This window comes from Bubalus kerabau, chromosome 6 (genome assembly GCF_029407905.1).
Source record: "Bubalus kerabau isolate K-KA32 ecotype Philippines breed swamp buffalo chromosome 6, PCC_UOA_SB_1v2, whole genome shotgun sequence".
Lineage (NCBI taxonomy): Eukaryota > Metazoa > Chordata > Mammalia > Artiodactyla > Bovidae > Bubalus > Bubalus kerabau.
Window position 1 is genome coordinate 71,590,426 of NC_073629.1, and position 21,507 is coordinate 71,611,932.

At 37.9% G+C, this 21,507-nt stretch overlaps 1 long non-coding RNA gene across 1 annotated transcript in view; it reads right to left on the reverse strand.

The window, feature by feature from the left end:
* Positions 1-9,927, reverse strand: part of LOC129655265 (uncharacterized) — a 53,219-nt gene extending 43,292 nt beyond the window's left edge. Inside the window, exons 1-2 of the long non-coding RNA XR_008715856.1 lie at positions 8,876-9,927; positions 8,331-8,431 (exon numbers count right to left, since the gene is read on the reverse strand). This is a non-coding gene — a long non-coding RNA (uncharacterized LOC129655265). The remainder of the gene's footprint in view (positions 1-8,330; positions 8,432-8,875) is intronic.
* Between the last annotated feature and the right edge of the window lie 11,580 nt (positions 9,928-21,507).

Sequence of the window (21,507 nt, forward strand, 5' to 3'; positions counted from 1 at the left end):
TGGGCCTCCCTTGTGGCTCAGCTGGTAAAGAATCCGCCTGCAATGCAGGAGACCTGGGTTCGATCCCTGGATTGGGAAGATCACCTGGAGAAGGGAAATGCTACCCATTCCAGTATTCTGGCCTGGAGAATTCCATGGACTCTATAAACAGTCCATGGGGTCACAAAGAGTCAGAAACAACTGAAAGACTTTCACTTTCACTAGGAAGGTGAAGTAGACTGTGACTCCCAGTGAGGGAAAGGACTCTGACAGCAGTGACCCAAGGAAAAAAAAAATTATCATTCTTATGTTTTGATTTGTTCTGTAGATTTTTTTTTTCTCTTTTGTTTCCCTCCCCACCATCAGTTGTAGTTGTCGATTTTATTGGCACTATGAAATCTAACTAAGCTTTTGGGCTTTTTCTTTTTTCCTTTCTTTTCTCAGTCACTTTTTTTATTCTTATTATAAACCTTTGCCTTTATATTGGGCTTTTGCAGTTCTGGGGAGTTGTTTGTTTTTTTTTTTTTCCTCTTTTTTTAATTTTAATTTTTTTAAACTTATTATTACTTTTTCTACATTTATTCCTTTGTTTGCTTTCCCTACTGTTCTTTCCCCCTTGCAGTTAATCTTTAATATATATAAATCTTCTTTATCTACCTCTATTTAACTTTGCATATCTATTCTTTCTTTCTTTTCTTTCTTTACCTTAGTTTCAACATATTTGTTAGTTCTATTTTCATTGCTTTATACCGCAATTGGCACCTTGCTTTAGTTTTCTTTTCCAGTTTGTGCTGTAGTTAGTTTTGTTCTGGTAGACATAATTTTTGGTTCCCTTTGTTCACCAGGTCAATCTATTGTATTTTACTTTTGTTGGACTGTTTTGATTTTGCTTATGGGGGTATATGTATATGTGTATATTCAGTCACACATTTTATTGTTGTTATAAACCTCTGTATCTACAATTCTTTTGCAATTCTGTGGAGGTTTCCGGTTTTTCTTCCTTTTTTTCTTTCTTCTTTCCTGCTGCTCCCCCCCTTTTTTAAAATCTTTTCTTTTTTTATAATTTTAACTTTTAATTTTTTTAAACCTATTATATTTTTTCTACATTTATTCCTTTTTTTGCCTTTCCAATTGTTCTTTTCTCCTTGCAATTAATCTTTAATGTCTATAAATCTTCTTCATCTACCTCTATTTAACTTTGCATATGTATTCTTTCTTTCCTTTCCTCTCAACATATTTGTTAGTTTTGTTTTCATTGCTTTATTCCCCATTTGGCACCTTGCTTTAGTTTTGTTTTCCAGTTTGTGCTTTAGTTTCATTCTTATCTGGTAAATATAATTTCTAATTTCCTTTGTTTGCTGGGTCAATCTATTGCACATTATTTTCGTTGGACTGTTTTGACTTTGCTCATGGGTGTTTAGGTATATGTGTATATTCCATTATCTTATTTATTATTTGTGTGATTTTGTAACTGCCATTTGTCTGGGGTTCAGCTTTGATTTCTCATTTTTGGATATTTGTTTTAATCTCACTTAATGCCATAACAAACCACTTGTGGAATCTTTGTTCTTGACCAGAGATCAAGCCTTGAGCCTTTAGAGTGGGAGCACTGACTCCAAGACCCTAGACTACCAGAGAACTAACCCTAGGGGTTATCAAATAGTGAGAACTCACACAAAGGAAACCACTATAATGCAAGACCTGGGATCACCCAACCACCAATAGCACCCTATGCAGGATGCCTCATCAAAACAACAACAACAAAACAAAAGTACAAACCCAATCATCAGCAGACACGATTACCACCTCATTCAGCCTTGCCCATCAGAGGAAAAACAAACAAAAACTCAGCACAAATCTCACCCTATACAAAGCTTACACAAACCACTGGACCAACCTTAGAAGGCAGAAACCAAAAGGAAGAACGTATTCAAACTTGAAGCCTGGGAAAATGAGACATCAAACACAATAAGTTTTAAACAAAATAATGAAAAGGCAGAGAAATACTACACAAATGAAAGAACAAACTAGAAACACAGAAGTCCAAATAAATGAAAAGGAAATAGGCAAACTACCTGAAAAAGAATTCAGAATAATGATAGTAAAGATGATCAAAAACCTTGAAAGCAAAATGGAGAAAATGCAAGAATCAATTAACAAAGACCTAGAAGAATTAAAGAATAAACATGCAAAGAAAAACAGCACAACTACTGAAATTCAAAATACTATAGAAGGAATCAATAGCAGAATATCTGAAGCAGAAGAATGAATCAGTGAGCTGGAAGATAAAATGGTGGAAATAACTTCTGAAGAGCAGAATAAAGTTAAAAGAATGAAAAGAACTGAGGATAGTCTCAGAGACCTCTGGGACAATATCAAATACACCAACATTCAAATAATAGGGGTCCCAGAAGAACAAGAGAAAAAGAAAGGGTATGAGAAAAATTTTGAAGACATTATAGTTGAAAATTCCCCCAACATGGAAAAAGAAATAGTCAGTCAAGTCCAAGAGGCACAAAGAGTCCCATACAAAATAAGCCCAAGGAAGAACACACCAACACACATACTAATCAAAGTAACAAAGACTAAACACAAAGAAAGAATATTAAAAGCATCAAAGGAAAAGCAACAAGTAACATACAAGTGAAATCCCATACACTTCACAGATGATCTTTCAGTAGAAACTCTGCAGGCCAGAAGGGATTGGCAGGATATATTTAAAGCAATGAAAGGGAAAAATCTACAACCAAGATTACCCATCAAGGTAATCTTATGCCTTGTACCTCGTATCCAGCAAGGATCTCATTCAAAATTGATTGAGAAATAAAAAAGCTTTTCAGACAAGCAAAAGCTAAGAGACTACAGTACCACCAAACCGGCTTTGCAACAAATGTTAAACTAATTTATATAGTCAAGAAATACAAGAGAAGAAAAAAGATATACAAAATCAACCCCAAACAATTAAGAAAATGGCAATAGGAACATATATATCAATAATTACTTTACATGTAAATGGATTAAGTGCTTCAACCAAAAGACACAGACTGGCCAAATGGATACAAAAACTAGACCCATATATATGCTGTCTACAAGAATTCCACTTCAGACCTCAAGATACATATAGACTGAAAGTGAGAGGATGGAAAAATATATTCCATGTAAATGGGAAGCAGAAGAATGTTGGAGTAGCAATCCTCATAACAGACAAAATAGACCTTAAAATAAAGATTACTAGAGATAAGGAAGGACACTATATAATGACCTAGGGAGGAAGAGGAAAACAATCCAAGAGAAAGACAACAATTGTAAATATCTATGTACCCAACATAAGAGCACCTCAATACATATGACAAACACTAACAGACATAAAAGGAGAAATTGACAGTAACACAATAATAGTAGGAGACTTTAATACCCCACTCACACCAATGGACAGATCATCAAAACAGAAAATTAATAAGGAAACACAAGTCTTAAATGATACATTAGATGAGATGGATCTCATTGATATCTTCAGGACATTCCATCCAAATGCAGAATACACCTTCTTATCAAGTACACATGGAACATTCTCCAAGATAGACCACATCTTGGGTCACAAATCAAACCTCAGTAAATTTAAGAAAACTGAAATTATATCAAGCATCTTCTCTGACCACAAGCTATGAGACTAGATATCAATTACAAGAAAAAAAAAACTGTAAGAAACACAAACACAAACACATGGAGAATAAACAACATGTTTCTAAATAACCAACAGGTTACTGAAGAAATCAAAAGGGAAATAAAAAAATTTCTAGAAACAAATGACAATGAAAATACAACTACTCAAAACCTATGGGATGCAGCAAAAGCAGTCCTAAGAGTGAAGTGCATAGGAATACAATCCTACCTCAATAAACAAGAAAAACATTGAATAGACAACCTAACTTTACACCTACAACAATTGGAAAAAGAATAATGAAAAGAAAGAACCCAAAATTAGTAGAAGGAAAGATATTATAAGAACTGAGCAGAAATAAATGAAAAAGAAAAAGAAACAATAGTAAAGATAATAAAACTAAAAACTGGCTCTTTGAGAAGATAAACAAAATTGACAAACCTTTAGCCAGACTCATCAATAAAAAAAGAGAAGAATCAAATCAACAAAATTAGAAATGAAAAAGGAGAGGTTACAACAGACAACGCAGAAATAGAAACGATTATAAGAGATGATTATGAACAACTATATTGCAATAAAATGTATAACCTGGAAGAAATGAACAAATTCTTAGAAAAGTTCAATCTTCCAAGACTGAACCAGGAAGAAATCTAAATTATGAATAACCCAATTACAAGCACTGACATTGAAGTTGTGATAAAAAAAAAAAAAAAATCTCCCCAAAAACAAAAGCCCAGGAGCAGATGGCTTCACAGGAGAATTCTATCAAACATTTAGAGAAGAGACAATGCCTATCCTTCTAAAACTCTTTCAAAAAATTGCAGAGGAAGGAACACTTCCAAACTCATTCTACAAGGCCACCATCATGCTGATACCAAAACCAAAGACAACACACACACACACACACACAAACTACAGGCCAATATCACTGATGAACATAGATGCAAAAATCCTCAACAAAATTTTAGCAAACAGAATTCAGCAACACATCAAAAAGCTCATACACCATGATCAAGTTGGGTTTATTCCAGGAATGCAAGGATTCTTCAATATATGCAAATCAATCAATGTGATATACTATATTAACAAACTTAAAGATAAAAACCATAGGATCATCTCAAGGGATGCAGAAAAAGCCTTTGACAAAATTCAGCACCCATTTATGATTAAAACTCTTCAAAAAATGAGCATAAAGGAACCTACCTCAACATTGTAAAGGACATATATGATAAGCCTACAGCAAACATTATTCTTAATGATGGGAAACTGAAAGCAGTCCCCCTAAGGTCAGGAACAAGACAAGAGTGTCCATTTTCACAACTATTATTCAACATAGTTCTGCAAGTCCTAGCTATAGTAATCAGAGAAGAAAAAGAAATAAAAGGAATCCAGATTGGAAAAGAAGAAAAGCTCTCACTGTTTGCACATGACATGATACTGTACATAGAAAACCCTAAAGATAGTATCAGAAAATTACTAGAGCTGATTAGTGAATTTAGCAAAGTTGCAGGATACAAAATCAATACACAGAAATCACTTGCATTTCTATATACTAACAATGGAAAATCAGAAAGAGAAATTAAGGAATCAATCCCAATTACTATTGCAACAAAAAGAGTTAAATATCTAGGACTAAACTTACCTAAGGAGACAAGAGAACTGTACACAGATATTATGACACTGATGAAAGAAATCAAAGATGACATAAACAGACATGGAGAGATATTCCTTATTCCTGGGTAGGAAGAATCAATATTGTGAAAATGACTATACTACCAAATGCAATCTTTAGATTCAATGTGATCCCTATCAAATTATCAATTGCATTTTTTTCAGAGAACTAGAACAAAAAATTTCACAATTCATATGGAAACACAAAAGACCCTGAATAGCCAAATCAGTCTTGAGAAGAATGGAGCTGCAAGAATCAACCTTCCTGACTTCAGATTATACTACAAAGCTACAGTCATCAAGACAGTATGGTACTGGCACAAAAACAGAAATATAGACCAACAGAACAAGATAGAAAGCCAAGAAATAAACCCATGCACCTATGGGTATCTTATTTTTGACAAAGGAGCCAAGAATATACAATGGGGCAAAGACAGCCTCTTCAATAAATGGTGCTGGGAAAACTGGACAACTCCATGTAAAAGAATGAAATTAGAACACTTCCTAACACCATACACAAAGATAAACTCAAAATGGATTAAAGACCTGAATGTAAGACCAGGAACTATAAAACTCTTAGAGGAAAACATAGGCAGAACACTCGATGACATAAATCAAAGCAAGATCCTCTATGACCCACCTCCTAAAATAACGGAAATAAGAACAAAAGTAAACAAGTGGGACCTGATTAAACTTAAAACTTTTGCACAGCAAAGGAAGCTATAAACAAGGTGAAAAGACAACCTTCAGAATGGGAGAAAATAATATCAAGTGAAACAACTGACAAAGAATTAATTTCCAAAATATACAAGCAGCTCATACAACTCAATACCAGGAAAATAAATGACCCAATCAAAAAGTGGGGAAAAGACCTAAACAGACATTTCTCCAAAGAAGACATACAGATGGCTAACAAACACATGAAAAGATGCTCAACATCACTCATTATTAGAGAAAAGTAAATTAAAACCACAGTGAGATATCACTTCACTTCAGGGAGAATGGCCATCATCAAAAAGTCTACAAACAATAAATGCTGGAGAGGGTGTGGAGAAAAGGGAACTCTTGAACTTTTGGTGGAAAGGTGAATTGATATAGCCACTATGGAAGACAGTATGGAGATTACTTAAAAAACTAGGGATAAAGCAACCATATGACCCAGCAATCCCACTCCTAGGCATATACCCTGAGGAAACCAAAATTGAAAAAGACACATGTATTCCATTGTTCACTGAAGCACTATTTACAATAGCTAGAACACGGAAGCAACCTAGATGCCCACTGACAGATAAATGGATAAAGAATTTGTGGTAAATATACACAATGGAATATTACTCAGCCATAAGAAGGACTACATTTGAGTCAGTTCTGATGAGGTGGATGAACCTAGAACCTATTATACACAGTAAAGTGAGTCAGAAAGAAAAAGATAAATATTGTATTCTAACAAATATATACAAAATCTAGAAAAATGGTTTTGAAGAATTTATTTACAGGGCAACAATGGGGAACGAGACATGGAGAATAGAGTTATGGATGTGGAGAGACAGGGGAGGAGAGGGTGAGATTTATGGAAAGCATAACATGGAAACTTACATTACCATATGTAAAATAGATAGCCAATGGGAATTTGCTGTATGGCTCAGGAAACTCAAACAGGGGCTCTGTATCAACCTAGAGGGGTGAGATGGGGAGGGAGATGGGAGAGAGGTTCAAAAGGGAAGAGATATATGTATACCTATGGATGATTCATGTTGAGGTTTGACAGAAAACAACAAAATTCTGTAAAACAATTATCCTTCAATAAAAAAAAATAAAAACAAAAAAAAACAAAAAACCTGTCACACATGAAATCCTGCCACCCACAGAAATGGGGCCTCTGAAGCATTATTATACAGAAACCATAGACATGATCTATTTCAGTTGCCCCAACCTAGGAACAAGCCTCCCCCAAAGGCAGAAGAGGAATTGTTCACAGATGGTGTAGGGAAATAGTAATTAGCCAAGATGGTGGTGGTCAGGCTCTCTTGCCCCATGCTCTCTCACTCATGCCCCGTGTTCTGTAAACAATGACTCTGCATGGTTAGTAACAGGTGAGATCATTTATAGCACTGCACACACGCATCATGATGTACTCACATCTGCTGAACCGGTGCTGCACCAGCCAAGAGAGAATAAACATGTCTGCAGTTCCTCAGTTCAGTTCAGTCACTCAGTTGTGTCTGACTCCTTGTGACCCCATGGACGGTAGCATGCCAGGCTTCCCTGTCCATTACCAACTCATGGAGCTTGCTCAAACTCAAGTCCATGGAGTCGGTGATGCCATCTAATTGTCTCATCCTCTCTCATCCCCTTCTCCTGACTTGACTGCAGTTCCTCCAGCTCCTTGAGAGTTTCATCCAGCTTCCCTGCTCATGCCTTGTCCTAACCTGGGCCCAGTGAATAACAAGATAGGCACAGTTATATGAGAGAGGGGGAAAAAGGCCAACTAGATACACAGTGACCTCCCAGATCTAAGTCATAAAATCACAAAGCTGACTTTTACCCCAAAGGCAGAACTGATAGCCCTCACCTGAGCCTTAGATCTTGGGACAGGGAAGATACTAAATATTTGCACAGATTCTTGATGTGCATACACCATTCTACAAGCAAAGGGTTATTTGGAAGGAAAGTGGTATGCTTACTGCAGAGAATAAACAGGTGAAACATGGCTTCCAAGCATATTGAAGCTCTTGGAAACAATACAGCTTCCAAAGAGGTGGGAGTGATTCACTGTAGGGTCACCAAAGAGGGACACAGAGATAATAAAGGGGAAAAATGAGGTGGAAGCAAATGCTGAAAGGGCAGCCCTAGAACAAGTAACTTGGCAACTATCCCTCATACCTCCAAGGGTAGATCTATCCAATACTTCCTAGCCTGTTCAAAGGAAGAATTAGACAAAGCTGAAAAAAAAAAGGGGGCTCTGGTAGAGGCCTAGGAGGCCACGTGTGGTTAGTTGATGATCATGGACAATACTTACTTCCCCAACTGCAGTTTGTCAAGCCATCTGGGAGGTTCATCAAGGAACTCAGTCCAGGTGGGAATCCCTATATAATTGGTTACTTGCGGTCATGGTAACTTCTGGCAAGAAAAGTTTAATCAATGGGATAGCTGAGACCTGCACCATCTGTACAATGAACAACCCCAAAACCAGCCTCCCCAAAGGCCCCCAGATAAGGCCCATTGAAACCAGAGAGCTATATCCTGACCAAAATTTGAAGATTGGTTTCCCTGCCTGTCGGGACTACTGGGAAATTTCAGGTAGCCCTTGGTCCTAGTACACACATTTTCTAGATGGACAGAAGCGTTCTCTGCTAGAACAGAAACAGCATCTGAAGTGGCTAAGGTATTACTAAAAATAATAATCTTCAGGTTTGGGTTCCCAGGATCCCTGCAAAGTAATGATGATCCAGCATTTGTGTCTCAAGTGAAAAGGGGGGTAACAAGTGTCCTGGGCATAAAATGGACCTTCCACTCAGCCCAGAGACCCCAGTTATCAGAGAAAGTAGAGAGATGCAATCAGACCTTGAAACGAGTGTTAACCAAGCTATGCCAGGACACTCAAGAAAACTGGATTAAGTTGCTTCTATTGCCCTGCTCCATGGGTGGTTAGCCCCAAGGAGTAAGTTAAAGTTAAGCCCATTTGAATTCCCATAAAGTAGACCCATTCCCCACAACCAAGAGAAGGGTAAACCAATCCCATATCTCCCCTTGAAATGGAACAACTCAAGTGTGCCCTCCAGGTAGGAGAAATCTTTAAACCTCTCACAGAATATGGTAACCAGGTGCTGCTTGCACCCACTATTCGGACCCTCCACCCCTCCCAGCCAGGAGGCTGGGTAAAGCTGAAAACCTGAAGAAACAGTAGCCCTTAAGATCAGCTCACTGCTAAGTGAAATAGACCTCACTTGGTGGTTCTAACCATCCACTATGTCTGAAGTTACATGAGATCACTCCATAGGCATATCTCACTTGAGTGAAGAGGTTCCAGAGCCTCAACCCTGGGAGAATTAACCTGGGGCAACAGACCCCCTTGACTATGCTTGTGAACTCCACTCTAATTTGCAGCTTCTCTTCTGGAAAACAACAAAAGTGAGACCAGGGAGATTTAGGCCAAGGCAGTGAGCCTCAGCATCAGGGCATACTTTTGCCTACAGCAAAAAAAATAAATAAACCTGAATACCTTCATTTTCAGGAAAAAGCTGACATGTGACCATTATTCTCTTCTAATATTTGGGTCATGCATCTTAAACTGCCTGGTACCCTTTGTGTCCAAAACGTTAGACAAATGGTTGTCAGGGTAAATGCTCAGGGCTAAGGCCTGGGAACAATCAAAGACATCTAAAGGCAGCTGGGGAGAAGTACTGCTCCTCTCCCTGAGTTATGATGATGCCTCAAATCAGCAGAGGTAGTTACAAAAGACAGACCTGAACCTGGAGCACCTCTCAAGAATGAGGAGCAGGACAAACAACACACGAAGGATTTGTCAACCAGCAAAGCCCATTAACAATACTCTGGGAAATAAAAATAAAATCTAACCTTTTCTTTTCCTCTGTGTTTCATCTAGTTTCACTTGCTTGTAGGGTGCAGAGACCTTGCCCCCTGGTACTTCAGACCAGGGCTCTTAGTGCAAAGTGGATACACCCAACTGACTCTTCAATACAAAAATGTGGTGGTGAGCTGTCTGCAGAAATGCTGCACCTCTCACATTGCGATCTGGAATAAGAGCTGTGAGCAATGAGGCTGTACCAGACTTGCAAGAACTCCACTCCTTCCCCACTGACTAGATCCTTATGAAGCTGTTGTATCACAGCTGTAGTTAAGATGCAAGGACTCCACGCCTTCCCTGCTGACAAGACCCTGCCCATCGCCTTTCCAGGAGAGCTTGTACTCTTGAGTGCCAATGTGCACTTTTCCATTCTATGATGAAAAATAAAACTACTTCTGAACCAAACTTGGTCTTGTTCTATTGGCTCAAAGGACACCAGCCAGAAGGCCCCTTGTCGAGACCTGATTCTCAAACCCCACTTTCCCATCTCTGACCTTGAGGTAACTATATCCATGGATACATGTGTGTTTCTCTTGCTTTTGTGATTCCAGCATAGACTGTTTCCCATTTACCTGTCCTTGATACTGAAGCTGATGTGAGTAAATTGAACCTGTTCAATACAAATACCTTGGAAGCTGGAGCCACTAACCTTGGCTCTAATCTCTGCATTTTACTGCCTAATTGACTTAATACAAAGAGTATAAAATATCTTAAGCTAAGTTTGTTTCCTATGAAATGAGAAAGTAAAAATTCTGGGTAAATTATAATTTAGGTGCACCCTAGTTCCCTCATATTACTGTATATCTTTACGGTGTTGAGCAGTGGCAGCAAGGCTTAACAGGCAGGTAATGCTAATGGGGCCAGTCTGTCCAGTTACTGGTAGAAAAAGCTGGCTCAGGAGTTTGTGTATGTATGCTAAGTTGCTTCAGCCATGTCCAACTCTTTGTGATCCCATGGACTCCTCTGTCCATGGGATTCTCCAGGCAAAAATATAGCCATTCCCTTCTCCAGGGGATCTTCCCAACCCAGGGATCAATCTCAGGTTCCCCACATTGTGGGCAGATTCTTTACCATCTGAGACATCAGGGAAGTCCAGCTCAGGAGTTCATATCTTCATGAAAGAAGAGCCTGGGGAGATAGCATCCAAGAATCCAAGGAGTGAGCATTGGTATATAGAAGATTCTAGAAATAGCTTGGTCTACAGAGATTGCAAATTATCTTGGATGATGATGGGAAGTGGAATTTAATGTGTTTGGGTCCTTATGGTACATGAAGAACTAAAAGAAATTGCAAAGATGGGCTGAATTCAATTTTCCTTTGAGTCTGGGGGTCTGGGTGGAACTGAGAGCTTTCTGCTGGGTGACAACTGGAGACTGATATATTGATGCCTTAGACATGTCACTTCACAAAGGCAGAGGCATTTGCACTTTCATAATTCACTGGAGACCACATAAAGTATCCCAGAAGCTGGACTGGAGCCCCAGTAAGCCTATAAAAACAAATAAACAAACAAACAAAAACACATATTCTAACAAGAATCCAGTAGTAAGTGAGAGGAAAAATAAGCAGAATAACCAAAACAGATGGCCTTTAATGAATCTGAGCTGCTATAGAAGAAACATGAAAATGTGAACCAAAATTTTTAAATGATAATTATGAGAGCACATAGGGAGATTGCAGCAGCAGTCACTAAATATTCATGAACTTCACTATTTAACCAGTTCTGCCCAGTGGCTCATAAACAGGACTGATGTTTGTCATTTTTAGGCTAAGATAATAACAAGCTAGTGAGCCACTTTCATCTTTTCCTGCCACAGTGACTTTGGTTACCACTTGTTTCAAATGGCAACCCTATAAAGCAGAAGATCCCTATTCCTATGCTGAGTTGCAACATGTGTGACAAAAACCAAAAATCCCCAATTACTATGGCATAAAGCCATTGAGATTTCTGAGTTTGTATATCGCCATGACATAAACTAGTGCTACTCTGAAAAATGTTGACATTGGTTTGCTTTTGGGCCATGTTGCTACACAGTCTATTCTCTTTCTCCAAGTCACTTAGGCACTAGGCAACCAAATACATAGATGATCAAGAGCTTTTAATAGTTAAGATGATATGCAGGTTCTCTTGTTCTGGAATGCATATTTTAAAGCATTCTCAAACTTTAATGTGTATATGAAATAACTAAGGATCTTGTTAAGATTCAGATTCTATTTTAATATTAATACCTCTGAGACCTCTGAGAGATTCTGAGTTTCTAGCAATCTCCCAGTGATGCTCACGCTGCTGATCAATGGGCAACACCTTGAGTAGCGAACTTTTGAGAGGCAGATAGAAAGCTGCTCTCACCTGACCTCTCAAAAGCTTAACTATTTAGTTAAGACTTTCTGCTGTTAGAAGTCTTCAGGTGACAAGGCTTAGGCTGATTCCACTGAAGTTATCTGTGTGTGACTGGCCTCATTGTGGAGGCAATCAATCAACTTTTTTCTCTCATCTTTCTTCTCCTTTCCCCCCACCCCCATCTTTCCCCCATCCGGCCCCAGCAGTTTTAGTAGCTGAGAGAATTTGGGAGCATGGTGGGGTGCAGTGTGACTGAGCTAGAAGCAGAGCATGCTACTTATATTGTCCTCCCACCTATTGGTCTTAATGTACCAGAGGTACCTACTTCCATAGTATGAAGTTCTCCAGGGCAACACCATTGGGTCAAATATTTGATCTGAAGTATAAGTGATGTAGATTTTACTAACTCCAGGAGCCTATTCTAATATATTCAGCTGTTCAGCTAGAGTCGGTGAACTATTGTTAGCTCTGTGACTATGAATGGCCACCAAGTCCAGGAAAATTAGACACTCTATCAGTTGTCACCATTGCTGCAGCAATGCCATTATGTACCCCATTTAATGTTTAACTTATTCTTCTCCCATGGTAGCCATTTCATTCCTAAAACACATCCTGATTCGGGGGAAATTTGTCACTTTTTAAAATAGATAGAACAACTTTCTCTACCACTTATCCAAAACTTAGTGTTAAGTTCAGAATTAGGAAAACAAGCACTGTATTTTGTTTGTTTGTTTGTTTTCACTAGAATGAGTGAAGACTAAGTATGTTGTGCATCTCTATTTTGGCTACAGGCTTCCCTAGTGGCTCAGTGGTAAAGAATCTGCCTGCCTATGCAGGAGATGCAGGAGACATGGGTTTGATCCATGGGTTGGGAAGATACCCTGGAGAAGGAAATGGCAACCTACTCCAGTATTCTTGCCTGGGAAATTTGATGGATAGAAGAGCCTGGTGGGCTACAAGTCCATGGGGTCACGAAGGGCCAGACACCAGACTGACTGAGAAAACAGGGAATTACACAGAAATTAATATTGTGAAAATAGTTCTGAAAAGAAAGCATTCATACTCTTTGCCATTTTGAAGAAAAAATTTCCCTTGTCATCTTGTATTTTCTCAAGGGTTTTTAAGCATTTTGATGTATTTTTGCAGACTCAGAATCATTAAAGTCTTCTTTTATTCACCAAATCATTAGTGAGTTTTGGGAGCTCCATTCACCTTTACACAGTGGATCTCTCTCAGATAATGGCTGTTGTTTTACATCAGTTAGCCCCCATGCTAGAGTTTTATTCTATCTGTGATGTCATTATGTGGTGAATGAAAATTTTCAGATCTAAATAGGAAAAGGAGTATGTCAAAGCTGTATATTGTCACCACGCTTATTTAACTTACATGCAGAGTACATCATGAAAAATGCTGGGCTGGAAGAAGCACAAGCTGGAATCAAGATTGCCGGGAGAAATCTCAATAACATCAGATATGCAGATGACACCACCCTTATGACAGAAAGTGAAGAAGAACTAAAGAGCCTCTTGATGAAAGTGAAAGAGGAGAGTGAAAAAGTTGGCTTAAAACTCAACATGCAGAAAACTAAGATCATGGCATCTGGTCCCATCACTTCATGGCAAATATATAGGGAAACAGTGGAAACAGTGTCAGACTTTATTTTTTGGGGCTCCAAAATCACTGCAGATGGTGACTGAAGCCATGAAATTAAAAGATGCTTACTCCTTGGAAGGAAAGTTATGACCAACCTAGATAGCATATTGAAAAGCAGAGACATTACTTTGCCAACAAATGTCCATCTAGTCAAGGTTATGGTTTATCCAGTGGTCATGTATGGATGTGAGAGTTGGACTGTGAAGAAAGCTGAGTGCCGAAGAATTGATGCTTTTGAACTGTGGTGTTGGAGAAGACTCTTGAGAGTCCCTTGGACTGCAAGGAGATCCAAACAGTCCATTCTAAAGAAGATCAGTCCTGAATGTTCTTTGGAAGGAATGATGCTAAAGCTGAAACTTCAGTACTTTGGCCACCTCATGCGAAGAGTTGACTCATTGGAAAAGACTCTGATGCTGGGAGGGATTGGGGGCAGGAGGAGAAGGGGATGACAGAGGATGAGATGGCTGGATGGCATCACCAACTTGATGGATGTGAGTTTGAGTGAACTCTGGGAGTTGGTGATGGACAGGGCAGCCTGGCGTGTTGCGATTCATGGGGTTGCAAAGAGTCAGACACGACTGAGTGACTGAGCTGAACTGAACTGAAGTATCATTCCATATATGTGCCAGGTATAAATTTTCCATCACTACATCTTAGTTCAAGAAATGCCAAATTGATTTTTTTCTAAATCAAATTAAATCTTTCTGTGAAATTCCACCAGTTTGAATGGTGAGAATATAAAACTTTTATTTGTGGTGGTCCTTCCTTCTACCTAGAGTTATATGAGAAGCAAAAAGACTTACATACAAGTTGATCAGAAAAAAAAAAACATTAATTTTCAGTTCTTAATAGTTGTTTCTGAGATTCATCTTTTCTATTTCTCTAAGGAAAAAAACGTCACAATGTCCATGCTAATCTTGGATAATGAAAATTCTTGAGAAATTTGGAGACTTGGTATAGCCACTACCAAGAAATTTCTCTCTGAAGTTATATAACCTTTTCAAAGTTCTCTGAGGAATGATCCTGGTAGAATTGATGTAGGAATTATTAAAAATGGGAAAGGAATTATTGGAGAAAAGAAGTTGTACATAGTCATTCAAAGAATGATAAAGTAGATTAGCAATATGGAGTAATGTTTCCCTGGAGCATTGCAGTTTGTAATGACATGTTCAAAATGAGACTGGTCATTGTGATGGCTATCTTTTTCCTTTCTACATTAAATTTCATGGAAGGAGTGCTAAGAAGGCAGAGTTCAGAGTATGATGGAGAGAGGAACAAATGACTCAAGGGAGTAGTTAAGATAACTAATCATGAAATTTAACATAGATGCAGTGAAAAGTATTAGAATTAATAGATTCAAGGTGATAAAGGATAGTTGGAGTCATGGTACTGGAGAGAGTGACCTGGGCAAAAAGAGATGATGGTCAGATTATGGCATAATATTGATATATGGAGCGTTGCAATTACTGGTAATGATAAGATATGGGAATGATAGTTTTTGACTAAGAAAAACTGTAAAAAGAATGAATGATCTAGTACTATGCTGTCTAATATGGTAAACATTAATAAGAAATAGCTACTTCAAATTAAAATTGTGTTCATTACAAATTTTTTCCTGAATACAATTCTCTATTAAATGGAGCTAAAGATCCTGAAAGAAATGTCTGATTCTAGGGTTGGGACAGGAAAAACAAACAAAAAAAAAGAAAATGAGATTATCAACCAAAATTTCAGAGACAGAAATCTGATTGAAATAAAAAGATGTGTAATTGGGATTTGTTAGGACTGCAGTCTGGGACACATAGATTTAAGAAGCACTTGAATTATGTTCTGCTGGACTACAAAATGAAAGAGGCTTATAAAGGCAAGCTCTAAGGATACAGTTAATTACAGGAACTATAGTTAGAGCTGGCCAGTAGTAAGGGTGCTTGCTAATTTAGGATTGATTGGGGTCTGAAATGAGTGTACAGTTACAAAGGGAGACCTTGAGACAATAAAGGTGCAGCTGGCAGGTGTTCTGAATGTGGCTGGGCTGGTGGTGTCCTTGCATCTGATGTAGTTCAAAGAAAGTTCACGTTTTCAGTGGTGAGTATCTGGTCTTCAAGATCCACCTAAGATCAGACACTCAATGGCCATCTAACTCTGTTTTTGTATGTCTGAGCTGTATTTCAGCTGTTGTATAGTCATTAAGTCATGTCCAGTCCTTTCAACCTCATGGACTGTAGCCTGCCAGGTTCCCTTATCCATGGGATTTCCCAGGCAAGAATACTGGAATGGTATATACTGGGCTTTCTGACCCAGAGATCAAATCTGCATCTCCTGCTTGGCAGGCAGATTTTTTACCCTGAGCCAACTGGGAAGCCCACTGAACTATATTAACCCATTATAATTTCAATCTGTCATTAGTCTAGAACATTTTATAATGCCAGAAAGTAAAAAAAGAGCCTTCTATCTCTCTCTTGCTCTCTCACTCTTCCTCCCTCTATCTTTCACACACACACAGATCGGGTATGTCAAATGACATGCAAGCTAACTTGGAAAAGCTCCTTCTGACCAAAACTAGAACAATGGAAACAAAATAAATAGTAATTCAGTACAAAAACAAAAAAAAATAAATACCCATGAGTCCATACTGTTATAGATAAGTGAGTGAATAAATGAATGAATAAATAAACATATGTGGAGGGACAACTCTTTTTTACAGAAGCAATACAGTTAATAAATGCAGAAGGAGTAAGGAAATTTTTAAATCACCATTAGTATATCATAGTAATAACTGCTGCAGGAGAGAACCGCTGATTAATATTAACATTAGTAGGTGAAATTCTAAGGAATAACAGGATTGTTGCATACTCTGAATGTATCACTCACCTCCCCCAATTTATTAATTACTCTGATGGCTTTAACATATGTCCACAAATTCTTTGATGGACCTCTGTCCATGAGGTAGGACTTAACTCTTCCCCTTGTATTTGGTCTGTATTCTAACACAAAGCATGTGGAAAGATATAACTTTGCAGTGGATAAACCTGACAGGCACGTACTTAGCTATGCAATCAGTATCAACTTTCTTTATATGATGAGATGAGGAGGGTGTACCACCTGTGTGATATTATTCCCCAAAATTCATATTCACAATCCAATTACAAAAAGCACCCTACAAATAAAACATTCCACAAAATAGCTTGCCAGTTCTCTTTGAAAGTGCCCAGGTCATGGAGGACAAAGACATGTAAGAAATTCACAGACTGGAGATAAAGTGATTAAATGCAACATAGTATCCTGGATGAATTCTGGAATAGATAAAGGACATTAATGGGGAAAAATGGTGAAAATCAAGTAAAGATTGTAGCTTAGTTAATACTATTTTACTACTACTTAACATCTTAGTTTTGATCAATGTTTCATAGTTAACTTTAGTGAAAGCTGGATGAAACTTACTGAGAAAGTCCTTATACCAACTTTGCAACTCTTCTGTAAATCTAAAAATATTTCAAACTAAAAATTTTATAAAATTATATTCAGGAAAAAATTAAACTCTTCTCTTGTACTAGCAACATTTCAAGTGCTCCATAGTCATGCATGTTTAGAGCTACTGTATTGGAAAATGCAAATAGAGAACATTTCAATCAATGCAGACAGTTTATACTGCACTGCTGCTGCTGCTGCTGCTGCTGCTGCTGCTGCTGCTAAGTCGCTTCAGTCGTGTCCGACTCTGTGCGACCCCATAGACGGCAGCCCACCAGGCTCCCCCATCCCTGGGATTCTCCAGGCAAGAATACTGGAGTGGGTTTCCATTTCCTTCTCCTATTGCACAAAGCTGACCAAAAAACACAGGAGGAGAAAAAAAAAAATTATCCACAGTGAATCACAGGCACAGATAGAGAGGGAAAACTCAAAAAATAAAATCTTACAACAAACATGATCTAATATAGGTTTGATTGGAGATCCAGCTGAGAAGAGAGAAATAAAAGAATCCATAATCAAAGATATAATGGCTAAAAAAATCCTGGAATTAATTAAAGAATTAGAAAGCCCAAAGAATTCCTGGCAGAGAAAATAGACTGAAATCCATATTGATCCATATCAGTGAAAGTTCCGAATACCAAAGAAATAAAAATATCGAAAATGCAGCTGCTAGGAAAAAGAAAAAAAAAAAAAAAAAGCAGTCAATTGATTATTCCACATCAGCAAGGAAACAAGAAGTTAGTAAAAAAATTTGCTTTACACAGTGAAAGAAAATAAATATAAGCTTAAAAGTTAACAATAAGCAAAGATATCCATCAAAAATGAAAGCAAAATAAAGACATTTTTAGAATAACAAAAGTGAGAGTTAGAATTTATGGCCAGCACACCCCAGACTGGAAAATCCAACAGGAAACTCTAAAATATGTTTTTCAGTCAGAAGGAAAACTACTCCAGATGGAAAGGAAAGGAAAGAAAAAGAAGGAAAGAAGGAAAATTTAGGGAGGGAAGGAGGGAAGAAGGAAGAAATAAAATGATAAATGTGTGGGTTAAACTGAAAAGATGTTGACTGTACAGCAATAGCTATAGTCTTTTAGGGTTTAACGTATATAGAAAAATAAAGTACATAACACTAAAAGAGCACAAGATGAAAAGAAAATAAGTGGAGTAAGAGATATATGTTTCTTTCAGAGTGTATGAAGAATAAGAAAAAAAAAGGAACTACCAATCAACTCCAAATTTTTATAAGTCAAGGATACATTCTGTAGTATCTTAGGTTATCATGAGATGACTAAATATAAAAAAAAAAAGAAACAATTTTCAATAAGCTTGAAAGAAAAAAAAGGAAAAATAATATAAAAGCAATGAGATAAGGAGTAAGTAAACCATCAGATTTTCATTTAAAGTAAATATTATTACATTCCAGGCAGGTGGACAAACTTTCAGTTAAAGATTGCCAGATCTTTTCAAAAACGCAATGAATTATTTACATATATATACATATACATGTATATAAATAATATGCATTTTTAAACAAGTGACACGTTGAAAGCATAAGAATTCCCTGAAGTTGAGAGGAAAGAATTAAATTAAAAAGAATAGTATTTCTGTGGCAGTCCAGTGGTTAAGGCTTCAAAGGGGGATGGGTGTGGTCCCTGGTCAGAGATTTGATTCTGCATTCCAAGCGGCCACCCAGATGGCACTAATGCCAGAGACAAGAGACATGAGTTTGATCCCTGGGTCAGGAAAATGTATGGGAGGAGGAATGGCAACCCATGTCAGTATTCTTGCTGGAAGAATCCCATGGACAGAAGAGCCTGATGGGTACATGGGTACAGTATATGGGGTCGCCAAGAGTCGGACACGACTGAGTATATGAGCACACACGCTGAGTGGAGTGGAATAGTAAAAAAAAAAAGAAAAAAAAAAAAGAATTAGATATATACCATGCAAAAACTAATCAAGATAAAGTTGGTTATTATGTTAGATTACAACAAGCCTTTAAGGCAAAAATGTTAAAGTCAGATCAAATCAAAATGATAGTAGGTCTGAATAATCAAAAAGATATAGTTATTCTCAATTTCAAATGCTTAAGCAAAAAATTGACAGATCCACAAGGGGAAGTATACAAATGTAAAGTCATAGTATGATATATTTTATTTTTCAGTTCAGTTCAATCAGTCGTGTCCAACTCTTTGCGACACTATGAACGGCAACTTGCCAGGCCTCACTGTCCATCACCAACTTCCGGAGTTCACTCAAACTCATGTCGATTGAGTGGGTAATGCCATTCAACCATCTAATCCTCTGTCATACCCTTCTACTCTCGCCTTCAATCTTTCCCACCATCAGGGTCTTTTCAAATGAGTCAGCTCTTCGCATCAGGTGGCCAAAGTATTAGAGTCTCAGCTTCAGCATCAGTCCTTCCAGTGAATATTCAGGACTGATTTCCTTCAGGATGGACTGGTTAGATCTCCTTGCAGTCCAAGAGACTCTCAAGAGTCTTCTCCAACACCACAGTTCAGAGGCATCAATTCTTCGGCGCTCAACTTTCTTGATAGTCCAACTCTTGCATCCATACATGACCACTGGAAAAACCATAGCTTTGACTAGATGGATCTTTGTTGGCAAAATAATGTCTCTGCTTTTTCATATGCTGTCCAGGTTGGTCATAATTTTCTTCCAAGGAGAAAGTGCCTTTTAATTTCATGGCTGCAGTCACCATCAGCAGTGATTCTGGAGCCCAAATAAAGTCTGACACTTTCTACTGTTTCTCCATCTATTTGCCATGAAGTGATGGGACCAGATGCCATGATCTTAGTTTTCTGAATGTTGAGTTTTAAGCCAACTTTTTCAGTCTCCTCTTTCACTTTTATCAAGAGGCTCTTTAATTCTTCTTCATTTTCTGCCATAAGAGTGCTGTCATCTGCATATCTCAGGTTATTGATATTTCTCCCAGTAATCTTGATTCCAACTTGTGCTTCATCCAGCCCAGTGTTTCTCATGATGTACTCTGCATGTAAGTAAAATAAACACGGTGATAATATACAGCCTTGACATACTCCTTTTCCTATTTGGAACCAGTCTGTTGTTCCATGTCCAGTTCTAACTGTTGCTTCCTATCCTGCATACAGATTTCTCAAGAGTCAGGTCAGGTGGTCGGGTATTCCCACCTCTTTCAGAATTTTCCACAGTTTATTGTGATCCACACCGTCAAAGGCTTTGACATAGTCAATAAAGCAGAAGTAGATGTTTTTCTGGAATTCTCTTGCTTTTTCGATGATCCAGCAGATGTTAGCAATTTGATCTCTGGTTCCTCTACCTTTTTTAAAACCAACTTGAATATCTGGAAGTTCACCCCATTCACATGTTGTGGTAGCCTGGCTTGGAGAATTCTGAGCATTTCTTTACTAGCGTGTGAGATGAGTGCAATTGTGCAGTTAGTTTTAGCATTCTTTGGAATTGCCTTTCTTTGGGATTGGAATGAAAACTGACCTTTTCCAGTCCTGTGGCCACTGCTGAGTTTTCCAAATTTGCTGGCATATTGAGTGCAACACTTCCACAGCATCATCTTTCAGGATTTGAAATAGCTCAACTGGAATTCCATCACCTTCACTAGCTTTGTTCATAGTGATGCTTTCTAAGGCCCACTTGACTTCACATTCCAGGATGTCTGGCTCTAGGTGAGTGAACACACCATCGTGATTATCTGGGTCATGAAGATCTTTTTTATACATTTCTTCTGTGTACTCTTGCCACCTCTTTTAATATTTTCTCCTTCTGTTAGGTTCATAACATTTCTGTCCTTTATTGTGTCCATCTTTGCATGAAATGTTCCCTTGGTATCTCTAATTTTCTTGAAGAGATCTCTAGTCTTTCTCATTCTATTTTTTCCCTCTATTTCATTTCACTGATCACTGAGAAAGGTTTTCTTATCTCTCCTTGCTATTCTTTGGAACTCTGCAATCAAATGTGTATGTATTTCCTTTTCTCCTTTGCCTTTCGCTTCTCTTTTTTTCATACCTATTTGTAAGACCTCCTCAGACAGCCATTTTGCTTTTTTTGCATTTCTTTTTCTTGAGGTTGGTCTTGCTCCCTGTCTCCTATACAATGTCTCAAATCTGTCTCCGTAGTTCATCAGGCATTCTA